This window comes from Geotrypetes seraphini, chromosome 2 (genome assembly GCF_902459505.1).
Source record: "Geotrypetes seraphini chromosome 2, aGeoSer1.1, whole genome shotgun sequence".
Lineage (NCBI taxonomy): Eukaryota > Metazoa > Chordata > Amphibia > Gymnophiona > Dermophiidae > Geotrypetes > Geotrypetes seraphini.
The window spans coordinates 241,986,021-242,000,006 of record NC_047085.1 but is presented as its reverse complement, the minus strand read 5'-3'; the positions used below and the strand labels follow the sequence as shown (position 1 = coordinate 242,000,006).

Here is a 13,986-nt window from a genome sequence, read left to right as displayed (position 1 = left end):
CCCAACAACAACAATCCACAAAGAACAAAAAGAAAGAAGAAGGGCCCGCAAGACAATCACAACCAACAACTTGAAAAGTGCCCGGGAATTTGGACTCTGATAAACCCCACGGCCACATGCACTGCACGGTCCCTTCCCCCAAAGGCTCCTAGTGCCTAAAATAACCCCGCCCAACCCCCCGGTTCCTCCCCCCCACTAACATCCACTTCCAGTAGAGGAGAAATAAAAAAAAAAAAATAAAATACAATTTACACCCTACCTCAACTACAACCCCAAAGAGCTAGGAACAGCGCAACTCATTCAAGAGCAGACTGCGCCCCCTGGGATGGAGGAGCTGAAGATAGGGATCCCAGAGCCTCAAATATCTCTGCCCCCCCTTCCTAGAACCCTTTGCATCTCTGGCTTCCCAACAGGCCAATTGATGCACATCACCCCTCCAAAGCCAAAACCCTGGAGGCTCAGGAGAAATCCAAAATTTCAAAATACCCTTCCGAGCCACCAAGGCTAGCTTAGGGCATAACAATTTACGCAATCCACCCATCGACCTATACACCCCAGTCAAATCCAACACCAACTGATCCGGCGTGCCCTCCAATTCTAACCCCAGCCTGGTGCGCATAAACTCTTAAATCTCCCGCCAATAGGATTGTATGACCGAGCACCCCCAGAACATATGGCCAAAGGTCCCGTCTCCCAACCCACATTTACGACACAACGGAGACCCAGCACCCCCACAATAATAATACTGCTGAGGCGTAAGATAAGCTCTAAAAACCACCCGATAGTAGCATTCCTGCAGGGGCGCACTACGGGTCAGGGCGGGAACCCCCCCTATTTGCGCAACAATATCCCACTCCTGTAAAGGCAGTTGCAAGTCCTTTTCCCAACTTCTACGATAAACACTCACATCCTTACATGCTTCCACCTTCCCCAAACCCTTATAAAGCATCGACACCGACAAACCCTCCTCATTATCAAATCCAAAAAATTCCCGCAGGCGGGAACCAATTCTGGCTCCCAGCTGCCCCTGGTCCAGAGTGGCCCAAAAATGTTTAAGTTGAGTATATGCAAATAAATTACCCCATTGGGCCCCAACACGATGCTGTAAAGCCGCAAACTCCACTAAAGTCCCCTCCGATGTCATAACATGCTCCAACTGCTAAACCCCCTCTCGTTCCCAATTACAAAAAGCTGCGTTGTCAGACCCTGGTGGGAAGGGTGAGTGTCCACGAAGCGGTATCTGATCTGTAAGACATGGGTCCCCATCCAAATTACGAACTAACCACATCCACGCCGCCTGCATGGAACTCACCAGCAGACTACAACAAAACCGAGCTGGCAACAGCACGCGTGGAAGATGCACCATTGATAAAATGTGCGCAGGAGCATAATATGCCCGTTCCATAGGCACAGGTGTAAACACAGTCGACCCCCTCAACCAATCCCCCAAGTGACGTAACAAACAAGCATGGTTATAACGTTGTAAATTAGGCAGACCCAAGCCCCCCTGGCTCCAACCCCCCTGTAAACCCTGTAAGGGCATCTTAGGTTTCTTCGCCGCCCATACAAATTTAGAAAACATGCCCTGGATCTTACGATGATCTTTCCGCAACAAATGCAGAGGAAGGGTTTGAAATAAATAAAGCCACCGTGGCAACACCATCATCCGGACCAGCTGACTCCTCCCATCAATGATAAGGGAAGCAATTGCCAACCATCCAACCAACGTTTAGTGTCCAACAACAACGGAGCCACATTCAAATGATACAAGGTACGGACATCCATAGCTATGTGAACCCCCAGATAGCGAAACGAACCAGGTGCCCACCGCAAAGGAAAGCGCCCCCACCCCAAGCCTCCCGAACATCTGCAGAAGAGGCCAACGCCTCAGACTTATCTAAGTTGAGCCGCAAACCGGCATAAGCCCCATATTCACGCAACAACTCCAAGAGCGCAAACAAAGACCGCTCAGGATCCACAACATGTACCAACAAGTCATCCGCATACGCCGCCAATTTAAACTGCTGGTCCCCCACCTGAAATCCCTGTATCGTCGGCATCGCATAAACATCTCGTACCAGAGGGTCCAATGTCAAAGCGAAAAGCAACGGGGACAATGGGCAACCCTGTCGCGTCCCACAAGAGATATCAAAAAGGTCAGATTCCACCCCATTCACCAAAATGCGAGCTTGAGGCAAAGCATACAACGCCCGCACCGCCGAAAGAAAATTGCCCCCAATACCATAATCCATCAACGTATCAAACATAAATTACCACCGCACCCGATCGAACGCCTTTTCAGTTCTGTGAGGCTCGCATCTCCAGGGACAGCAAGAGCTTCCGCATATTCACGGCTATCGATCTTCCCTGGACAAACCCCACCTACGCTTCATGCAAAAGCCGCGGAAGAACCTTTGCCAACCTATTCGCCATGATTTTAGCCAATAGTTTAACTTCGGCATTCAACAAAGAGATCGGGCGATACGCCTCCGGCACCGTCGGGTCCCTACCCAGCTTCGGGAGCACCAAAATTTGCGCAAGATTCACCTGAATCATCACATTAAATACCTGAGCCAAAGGATGCACTATCCCTTCACCCAAAATCTTAAAGAACTCATTACGTAACCCATCCTCTCCCGGGGCCTTCAACAAAGGGCTCTGCACAATCGCCATATATACCTCTTCCGGAGTCACTAAGGCTTCCAACCGCGACCGCTCCAGTGAAGTCAGCCGGGGATGAGTAACATTCTGCAAATAGGTGCGCCCACACAACCCATTCTCATCAGGAGGGGCATAGAGCACACAATAATAATCCCGAAAAATCTCACAAATACCCGCATCCGTGGTAACCCGACGCCCACTCGGATCCTTCAAAGTCAGCACCTTCCGCGGGCCCCACTCCGAGGAGATCAGGCGAGCCATCAACCGACCCCCTTTCTGGCCATGCCGATACAACTGATACTTATAATAGGCCATGGATTTGCGCGCTCGTTTATGCAAAAGCTCATTAAGAGCCACCTGGAGCACCAGATACTGAGCACGATCTGCTGGCAGCTGGGTCTGACCATAATGTCGACGTGCCTGCCGTAATGCCTTATCCAAACGTAGGATCTCCCGATCCCGCGCCTTGCGAGCGTAAGAGGTATAACTAATGATGGCCCCCCGCAACACTGCCTTAGCAGCATCCCAAAAGAGCACTGGGTGATCCTGATGAGCTGCATTAGTACAAGCATAAGTCCTCCAACTGTCTCTCAACATTTCCTGAAACTTAAGGTCATTATAAAAGGAAAGCGGGAACACCCAGCGCCGACCACGCACACTCGGGGGCCCTCCCTCCAAAGTAAGCCAAGCCATAGCATGATCGGAAATCACCACCGCTCCAAGATCTGCGTCCCCCACCGACCCAAAAAGTGAGCTAGACACCAGGAGGTAATCAATTCGAGACTGCGTATTATGCGCCCGAGATAAGTGGGTATAATCCTTCACATCCGGGTGTAACACCCGCCAAACGTCCACCAAATCCAACAACTGATCCAAATTCTGCAGACATCGGGAACCAGCAAACCTCCCAGCCCCCGGTTTCGCCGAACAGTCCATATCGGGGTCCCAGACAGCATTAAAATTGCCTCCTACAATCATTGGAGTTCCCCGATATGCGGACAGTGCCGTCACCATAGTCTTATAAAAAAGGGGATCATAGACATTCAGAGCATAGATACAACAAAAAAGCAACAGCTGCCGGTCCACCACCCCCTACAAATCACATACCTCCCACCGGCATCCGCAGCCAACAACGTAAGATCAGTCACTACCCCTTTCCGAAACAGAATAGCAACCCCTCTCTTCTTTCCCACCCCATCTGCCGCTACCGAGTCTCCAACCCACCAGCGTTTAAGTTTACAATGTTCTTTCTCATCCAAGTGGGTTTCTTGCAAGAAGGCCACATCAACTCGATGCCGCTGTAAATGGTGTAAAATTTTAGACCGTTTAATTGGCGAATTTATACCCCCCACATTCCAAGTAACCACTTTAACCATCAAAACCCAAAACCACACGCCCACAACCAACTATCACCCAAATTACAACGCAGTCAGCCCAGCCTCCAACTGCGGTCTCCCCCAAATACCCAAACCCCCCTACTGTATCCAAGGAACCGACCCCAACAAATCCCCCCCACCTCCCATACCCTAACCCCAAATCCCCCCACCCCAATCCCCTCCCCCTACTATCTCCAGCCCCAAGAATGACTGGAGTTATTCGGTCAAGGAAGGCCCACTAGCAGCAAGGCCGCAACATACCGCCCACTCATACGACCCACGCAAACTACCCCACATACCCACCACACCCCCACTCACCCACCGCCCACTTCCCCATACAAACCCCCCCCCATCCAACCCCCATACTCCACAAATATACTACCCCCACAACCAGACTACCATCACTCCACAAAGCCCACCCAACTCCAAACTACCGAACACTCATTTCAACCAAGGAAAGAGACAGAAAAAAAGAAGTCCAGTGCAGATCCTCCTCGGCCACAGCAAAACGATCAACCAACTGCAGGCTCAGCCGGGACACCGCGCCTCTGGCGTTGTGGGTGCACTCTCTGCCACTGAGAAGGACGGACTCCGCCATCACGCCGTCCCGCCTCACTGGACACCTCCACCGGAACAGCATCTCCCAACAATTCCTTCAAGACATTCCACGCCTCCGTCGGGGTCCGCACCCTTCTGTGCTCAGTCCCAATAGTCATCAACAGAGCAAAAGGAAATTGCCAGCGATATTTATAGCCAGCCTGTCATAAATATCTTGTGACCCCCTGAAAATCACGCCGTTTCTGTAGGGTAACGGCCGCCAGATCCTGAAAAACAGCAACCGGGAGCCCATTCCACTTATAATCTGCGTGTTGTCGGGCTGTTTGTAAAATGGTCCCCTTCACCGCAAAGGAACTAAGACAAAGCACAATGTCCCTAGGGAGGTTCCCCTGGACTCGACCAAGGGCTTGGTGGACTCGTTCTATATGCACACCCGGTCCGCCTTCAGGATCCCTCTGCGCCAGCCTCAGAAGGTCGGCACAGATGTCTTGCGCCACTCGCCGCACGTCTTTAAATCTCTCCTCCTCTGGCACTCCTCGCAGCCGCAAATTACAGCGGCGCGTGCGGTTCTCAAGATCTTCAAGTTTGTCCCAAATGTCCACACGATCCTTCTGAAGAGCCACTACTGAGCCCTGAGTGTCTATAAGATCTTCCGACACCGCGTCCACCCAGGTCTCCAATTCCCCTTGTCTGCGGGAGACCTCCTGTAGGTCCGATTTAATGTCCACCACTGCTTGTTTGATATCAGAGCGGATGGATCGGATGTCCTCCCGTAAGCTGGCTAACAGCTCTGCAAATCCGCCCTGTTCATCCAGGCCGCACTCACCAGACCATGGCCCAGCCTCCAAGCGCCTTACCTCCACGCTGCTCTCTGCCGCCGGCCCAGACGCCATCTTAACTCCACTCGGGGATCCCGGAAGTTTCTCAGCCCCAGCTCCCGATCTGCTACCGGCACTCTTAAGCGGCTCCAATTTGCGCCGGGTAGCTGTGGCCATCGCATCCACCCTCCGGGGTATCGTGGGGGCGATTGAAAAAAAAAGCGCTAACTCAGCCGTATGCGCTAATTACTCATCGGCCCCGACGGAGCTTCAGCCCCGAGTGACCGGCCGCATCAGTGACGTCACTTCCTCTCGAATGTTATAAGTTTAAAGACTTAACGGGAGCTCCCTGGGGGGGGGGGTGAAATATGCATTGGGGCTTTGTTGGGTTTTGAACACGGATTGTATTGTAAGTGGAGATAATATTCAGATAGATAATAAAGCTGCGGTCAAATATTTATTCCAATAAAATTGAGTTGTGTGATTATTGATTAATGGTGATTAGCTTTCAGTTGCAGGTGACGGGAATGTGAATGCTAATGTTAAAACATTACACATCATAGATTTGATAAAGACTGAACCAATATCTAGATCAGTGGTTTCCTAACCTGCTTTGGAGGCACCCCAGCCAGTGTGGTTTTCAGGATATCCAACATGAATATTCATGAGAAAGATCTGCATGCAGTGGAGGTAGAACATGCAAATTTCTCTCATGAATATTCATTGTGGATCTCCTAAAAACCTGACTGGCCGGGATGCCTCTAGGACTAGGTTCTCTTTTCTGCATTCATTCCGGTTTTTGGACATCTTGTTTCCATTTTTGCTTTCTTTATAGACTTTTATGTTTTTATATTTAAGACAGCCAAGGTATGTAATTTTAAAATGCTACTTCTGATTTTTCATAATGTTATATAAGACCATATTATTCAGAGCGTTGCCACCGGTTTTGAGGCTTCGGCGGTATGTAAGGCGGTCGGTGGTGTTCCGGTGCACAAATGGATGGAAGGAAGGGATCTTAACTAGGGCTTATTTTCAGGATAGGTCTTATTTTGGGGGAAACACGGTAGTTGTACCTGAAAGCTTTTCTAGGTGGTGCCTCCCTGCACTAGCCCTCCTTCTTGCCTGCTATCAACTTGAAGTCCTTCCAACAATGGCAGAGTTTGCGGGTCTGGGTTTAGTAAAATTTCCAGCCCAAGGAATGACTCCAAGCCCCTTCCTTTGGCAGTTAATCCCACCAGGATCTATGTTGTATGACTGCTCTTTTGAATTTTTGTTTCTGTCCTCTTTTATTGGCCTTCCTTTACTTTTAATTGATTTTATATTTACATTTGTAAACCATGTAGACTTCTTTATGCAACCAAGCAGCCTAGCAAGAGACAAATACCGTATTTTTCAGAGCATAAGACACACTTTTTTCACACCCAAAAAGGGGGTGGAAAAGGGGGTGCATCTTATGGACTGAATACACTGTGCCCCCCCCCCCCTCCCGGTACCTTTTTTAAGTGGCAGTGGTCCAGTGCGGTCTCCTGCTGGATGGCTGCCTCTTTGCAGAGCGACGCACAACTCAGGAGCGTGACTATTGCTTTCTGCCTGGTCTCGCGCCACTCTGTGATTGGCTGCGATTGGGTGTTATTTACTGTGATTGGGTGGTTTAACGACAGCGGCGCATGTGTACCTTCCCTGCCCCACCCCTCCAACATTTGAAATTTTTGCACGTGCACCCGCACACGTTGAGGGGGAACTGGTAGTGGTTATGAGCTCACTGGATGCCCCGAAGCTAAAGGTAGCTGACCTGTGGGTGGAGCTCCAGCTTCGGGGCCTAGACTGCCGCTGGCTGAAGGCAGAGTTGACGCAGTGGCTGCAGGAAGCATTGGATGCTGAATTGTTAGCGGGAGATTCTGGCGAGGAGGAGACGACAGGATTAGGTGGAGAGCCGATGGACAATGAGTTGGGCGACGAGAAACCCAGCACAGCGGGGGATGAGGACGACAGGGAACCGGCGCCTCATTTGGAGGGAGAAGACCAGGAGCTGGAGCAGATCGTAGTAGAAGCTCTGAGTTCAGAAAAGGGCACAGGGGACAGGAAATCAGAGCGAGCTACAGTGGAGTGTGAGTCATGTGGAGAAATGGGAGAGAGGAAACCAAAGGACCGGGCACAATCCCCTGCCAAGCTCAAGGCTTGTCTGGCTTGACCCCTGGGGCAGCGTGATCTGGGCATGAATGGTGGGCAGGAAGCAGAGAACCGGGCCAGAGAGGAGGGGCACAGTGAGGAAGAGGAAGATGCAGAGGAGGTGAGCATTGTGCGTCGCTATGCAAAGAGGTAGCCATCCACTTAAATATGGTAAGGGTGTGTGTGTGTGTGCCTGCGGACGGCTTCAGGCTTTGGACTGCAGTCTGTTTCAGGCTTTGGGCTGCAGGCTGCTTCAAGCTGCGGGCTTCCCAGCACCAGACGCACCTCCGTGTAGAGGAGGAAAAACCAAGAAGAAAAAAATTCTGAACCAATTTTTTTTTTCTTGGTTTTTCCTCCTCTACAGGTGGTTGCTTCTTATGGTCCGAAAAATACGGTAAATGATTAGGATAAGAGAACCTATTCAACTCTTTACCCTTATGCATGCCCATAGCTGCAGGAAAGAAGAGGTCAAAGACATGTTGCACCTCTTAAGATGCAGCTGCTATCTTGGATCTTATATTGTTTTAAATTTGATCTGCTTCTTTTCAAACAAATAATCGATTAAATTATTCACTTTGTAACACTACCAGTATCCAGTGCTGTCAGTGTAATCCTGTACTGTTAAGCAGAACATAGCCTCCCCCCCACCCCACCCCACCCCACACACACACGGGCATGATTCTTACCAGTGATTGACAGTTTTGCATTTACATAATGAACATTCTGGATGTGACTCCCACTGGCAGCCTCTGGACATATAGTTGTAGAAATCTCGTTTTGGACTTCTGATTCAATAACCCCAGACTTTTGGCTCGGATACAGTAGTAGTAAAGGGTAGTTGTGGTCACTATATCTGTTCTCTTGCCCAGAGGATTTATTCCAATGTGTCGCAAGTGTTTTAAGCTGCAGCACAGTAATATCGGGGCTGTGGCTGGAGGGCATCCAGAAACATGTCGACATGATGCCGTCACCCACATGCATGACTTCATCACATTGACCTCCGCACATGCACGGATGTCCTCCAGCCACAGCCCTGAGCTCCAATTACTGCTGGGGGGGGGGGGGTAGGGTAGGGGTGCTGCAGAAGGAGAGGTGAGGAGGAGCAGAGGCACAGGCACTGTCTGGCTGACTGACTGCAGGACATACCTCTCACCACGAGAGGCACATCCTGTAAGCAGTCAGCCGGCGCCTCTCCTCCTTGCCGGCATCTTGCCGTACACCTGGAATCTGCCAGGGCACACAGTTTGCAATGCACTGATTTATTCCAATCTCTGCTGCTTCTGTGGCCTGCAGTAATTGCATATTTGCTTTGGTCCTCAGTGAAGAAACATTGGTGTTCTGGCTCCAAGCTTTAGGTATAGTTTTAATCTACTCTAATACAGAGATAGGCCTCCTATAGGCAGTTCCATGGTTCACTGATTCTCTTTTGAGGACACCATTTACAAGTCGCATTCCCTTATGTGGCTTAACTGCTGACTTTCTTATGGGCAATAGTCATCAGAGACCGTAGACAAATGAACAGTATTCCCCACTTCTTCGTAGTATTTTGGACTCTGTCCTCAATCTCCTCCTAGTATGCAAATGGTGGCAATGTTATGTAGCTATTTGGTCATTTTTTAGGGCTTTGCCAAACTTCTAATGGAACTCTAATACTTAAAAAAAAATATTTCACCCAAATTTTAGGTCTGGCCTGTCTCTTATGCCTTGATCTCCATGTGACTGGGCTCCGTTTCATGAACCAGCCTTCAAACACTATGTTAGGGTGCAATTCAGGGAAGAACATAGACTACTATTAAGACAGGTTATTGTACCTCAACTCATGCCATTTTATGCAATGAGTCCTAGTTACTAATCAAGGTTAACAGAAGAAATAGCTTATTTTAATGGTAGTCCACGTTGATAACACCCATCCCCCCACTGTAACCCTTAGCATGTTCCTTGTTTTGTGGAGAGATGCAATGTTTTCTGTTACAGCCCCTCAAATTTGGAACTCGCTCCCGATCAATATAAGAGAAGAAAAATTTCTTAGTAAGTTTAAAAGTCTTCTAAAAAATTGGCTTTTTAGGGATGCTTTTAACTGAATCATTTCTAAGGATACTTTACAGTGGTCTAGCAGTGCTGGTAAGCAAAAATTAAGTGGGTAACCTCCCCCAACCTCTTGTTTCATTATCTAACCCTTTTTATTTGTTTACGAATTGTATTTAATCCTTTATTTTTTTTTCTCTTCCCTCTCTTTCTCATATGTATTGTTTGGTAAATAGTACTAATTGGTTAGTTTAATTATTATGACTATTTTGCTCTTTTAACCCAATATTATAAATAAGTGTAAATCGCATTGGATTTGGATTTTGCGATCAAATCAAATATTTTAAATAAACTTGAAACACCATTTGGCCAAAGGCATGCTAAAAGGTCATTTCACCTAGTCCTTTCTCCACTGTCACTCAGTAGGGAGCAAATTCTATATTGTTGTTAGGGGCCATCGACTTGTGTTCGAGTCTTAGTGACTTGATGAATTGTGGATCTAAAAAGAAATTGGTTTTGTTCTAGTCCAGAAAGGTCCTCCAGTATCATCCCCATGGTTGTTTTCAACATCTCCAGCCATTTGATTGCAGGTCGCCCTCTTCACCTGGTTCCTTTGATCTTTCCAAATCTGATGTCGTCCTCCATTGATCTCGCTCTTCTAATGGTGTGACCATATTGTTGTCATTTTGGCTTTGATTCACATTGCCAGTTTAATCTCTTCCAGAATTGATTTGCTCCTCTGGCAGTCCATGGCACACCTAAAATCCTCCACCAGCACCAAAGCTCAAATGAGTCAATCTTCTTTCTGTCTTGCTTCCGTAGTGTCCAGCTTTCACATCTGTAACTGACCACTGAGAGAATGAGTATGTGGACAAACTACCTCCAGAGTCGGGAATGTTTTATAGAATCAGGCATAGTGCCCATTTGCATGACTAACATTTAGGCCTGGTTTTTCATCGGCATAAATGCCTGTGTCTAAATTGTATGTGGATTGGATATATTTTATAACAGTGTGCATAACTTTTAGGATCACCCAAGACCCACCCATGCTCCTTCCCTGGTCACATCCTCTTTTGAGAGCCATGTACTAGACTTTATATGTACTACTTGAAAGAATGTGCTTAGAAAATTGTGTGCATAAATTCTAATTAGTGCCAATAATTTGTGTAAGCATGGATTGGCTTGTTAAACAATTAAGTCACACAAGCAAATTGGCAATGCTCACAGATTTGTTTGTGCAACTTTAGCCGCAGTATACAGAATCCAGGTGTATGTGTATTTTCACCTCAAGGGACAGACTTTTCAATGGGTGGGGGGAGGATTTTCATGTCAAGGTTCAAGTTGTATATTTTCATACTTCACCAAAAATATGCCCAATTTAAGCCAATCCAGCTAAACATTACTGAAAACTTGTGCAAACAGAGATTTGTTTATATTTTATTCAAAGGTTTACAGAATTAACTGAATACTGTTTCACTGCATTACCACAATGTAGTATTCCTTCTGTATCTATAACCCCTATACACTCCTTGATTCTTTTGAGTTAGTTATTTTCCAGTGCTAGGTAAACATAGACCTTCTGACCAAGCTTTTACCCTCCACTATACTTTCTCCATATGAGAATTTTCTACATGGAATACCTCTTCTTCATAATCAAGTTCTGGCTTTTTTTTTTTTCCTTCTTTCACTCCTCATTTGCCTATAGTCCAGTCTCCTCAGTCCACTTCTTATTTTCTATATAGGTAGAGGAGTGAACAAAATTTCTGTGTTCTCTCATATACCTCAAGAAAGACAAAAACAAAGGCCTAAGATTAAGTACAAAAGAAATATATTGTTTCTCGCTCATTAAGCAAACAAAAATCACACTGCCACCTGGAGGAGCTCTGTCTTGATAGGTGTAGCAAGAATAATTATGAAGAAACCGTTGAAGCAAACATGGAAGATAAAAACATTTTTTTAAAATTAATAGTTAAAATGATGCCTGACATGGTCATGTTTCGCTCAGTATGACTGCTTCAGGGGCAAAACATATCTTATTTTATGTATTGATCGCCAAAAGTAATGCAGGACATGCAGACTCCAAGGGGTGGGGGAGGGCTCTGTTCAGACGGCATACTCATGTTTGCTTCAACAGTTTCTTTCCTTCTAGAGCTAGCAGGCCAGCTGCCCATTTGTTTTATGAAAGAATGATTATAGGCATCCTGTAATGTCATGCTGTAGCAAAATGATTTACACTTCACTACACTAAAATGGCATGATCCAACTGCTAAGAGCATACTGGAGTGGTGATAGTCCCAATAGAATTCTTACGTGTGTACTCTAGATTTGAAAATCCTACAGTCCAAAATAACATTCACATATATATGTTTTTCATCCAAGGATACAGTTTTAAAATTGCCCAATAATGTACAGAGAATCAGGATTCAAGTTTCAAGTTTATTATAAATTTGATCACTTATTCAAAATTCTAAGCGATGAACATATCAGTAAAATTACAAAATTAAGGGGGCAACAAAACAAACAGAGAACTAAACCTTACAAAACATATTGAAGACTAACTTTACAAACATAATAAAACACAAGGAAAGGATGGGAAAAGAAATACAAATTGATTGATAGAAGAGAAGAGAATTATGGTGAAAAAACAACAGGAGAAAAGTTCTAAAAAGGGTGACTAAAAGATCAAAACATCCAAACAGTCCATATTTGTGGCAAGGAATTTTGCAAATACCATTGTAAAAAGAAATAGCACTAATATAATGGTTGATAGACTATTTTAATCATTAACCACTTTTTCTGGTGTTGCAAACACAATATATGGCATAAGAGGTTTTCTTATGGTTACGTGGTTAGGGCTACTTTTTACAGATTACGTCAAATACGATCTATCTCAACATTCCTTTGTCCTAAATCATTAAATATACTAATTCATTCAATGATTATTTCGAAAATTGACTACTGTAATGCTTTATTTAAGGGAATGTCTCAAAAAGAAATTAGAAGATTGCAGATTATCCAAAATGCATCCATTAAATTAATTATGGGGGCCAAGAAGTTCGATCATGTCTCTCCTTTACTCCAAAAGGCACATTGGCTCCCAGTTCACAGAATTATATACAAGTTATCTTTACTCACATTTAAATCGTTGTTATACAAAACTCCAGCTTTTATATACAAAGTTTTAATTCCATATACTTCTCCTAAAATTTTAAGATCTAACGATCAACTTTTATTGGTCATTCCTTCGCTTAAAATCATAAATACTCGAAGACAATACATTTTTACTGTTACGGCACCACAGACATGGAATTCTCTCCCACTTTACTTAAGAGAGGAGAAGAATTTGGATAAATTCAAGAGCCAACTTAAGAGCTTTCTTTTTAAAGATGCTTGCAATATTTAATTGAAATGTTAATTGCTCTTTCTTTCTGCTTGCTTTTTTTTTGTGCATTTTTATTTTCAATATTTTTATTTCTTTTCCCATTCCTTTTGGATTTTACCTTTAATTGTCTTTTCTTTCCTATCATAAATTGTAGTTCTTCCCCTTCTATTCCATTGTTTCCCTGTTATAGTTTTTTAATTACCTTGTTTTAATTTGTCTATCTTTAATGATTTTTAAATTGTTGTTAATTTTTACCTCTTATTTTTGTGTATTTTAGTAATTTATGTTATTATCTGTACATCGCTTAGTAATTGTGATAGGCGATTAATCAAATAACTAATAAACTTGAAACTTGAAACTTCATTGCATTTTTATATCCTGGTTTATTTTTCAAGCTGTTCCCTCAGTAGATATTCATCTAATGGCATTAGTTGCCAGTACTTGGCACTGGGACAACAAGCTCTGCACTAGTTACTATGCATTATGAAGGATTTAATTGCTACAGAAGCAAGTCACTCTTGCAAAACTAATCTGGCTTTACCCAGATTAACCTGTTTACATTGATATCTGAAGCCCCAGAACACTGAATAGTTGTTCTTCTATTTGCACTTGAAGTCTCTTTGTTCCAAATGAATGCTAGGAAATTAGGAAATTAACTTAAATGCTTCTAGATGTTTATAAATTGTAAATTGAGGTGTTTATTTGCCAGCTACTTAGTGGGTTTTGAAGGTATAAAACAATTGTTTCTATTCCTGGGTACCCTTCCTTGTGGAACTGAACATGTACTTTTGTGTAAAGCACATGGATTGGGTCAAGTATACAAGACATGCTAGGGGATGAATGAAAGAATATAGGGGAAATAGTGTTTTTTCAGTGGTTTTGCATTGGAATGTTTATTGGTTAAATCGTAAAATCAGGAGCCCTAATTATGGCTTGAATTCAACAATTGTGATTGAGATACCGTGTTTTATATATCATTTGTGTATTTGTTCGTAAA

General features: G+C 44.9%; 1 protein-coding gene across 5 annotated transcripts in view; it reads left to right on the top strand.

The window, feature by feature from the left end:
* The window catches only part of CDH18 (cadherin 18), a 1,088,060-nt gene that overhangs the window by 539,678 nt on the left and 534,396 nt on the right, over positions 1 to 13,986 (top strand). The gene's annotated exons all lie outside the window — the stretch shown is intronic.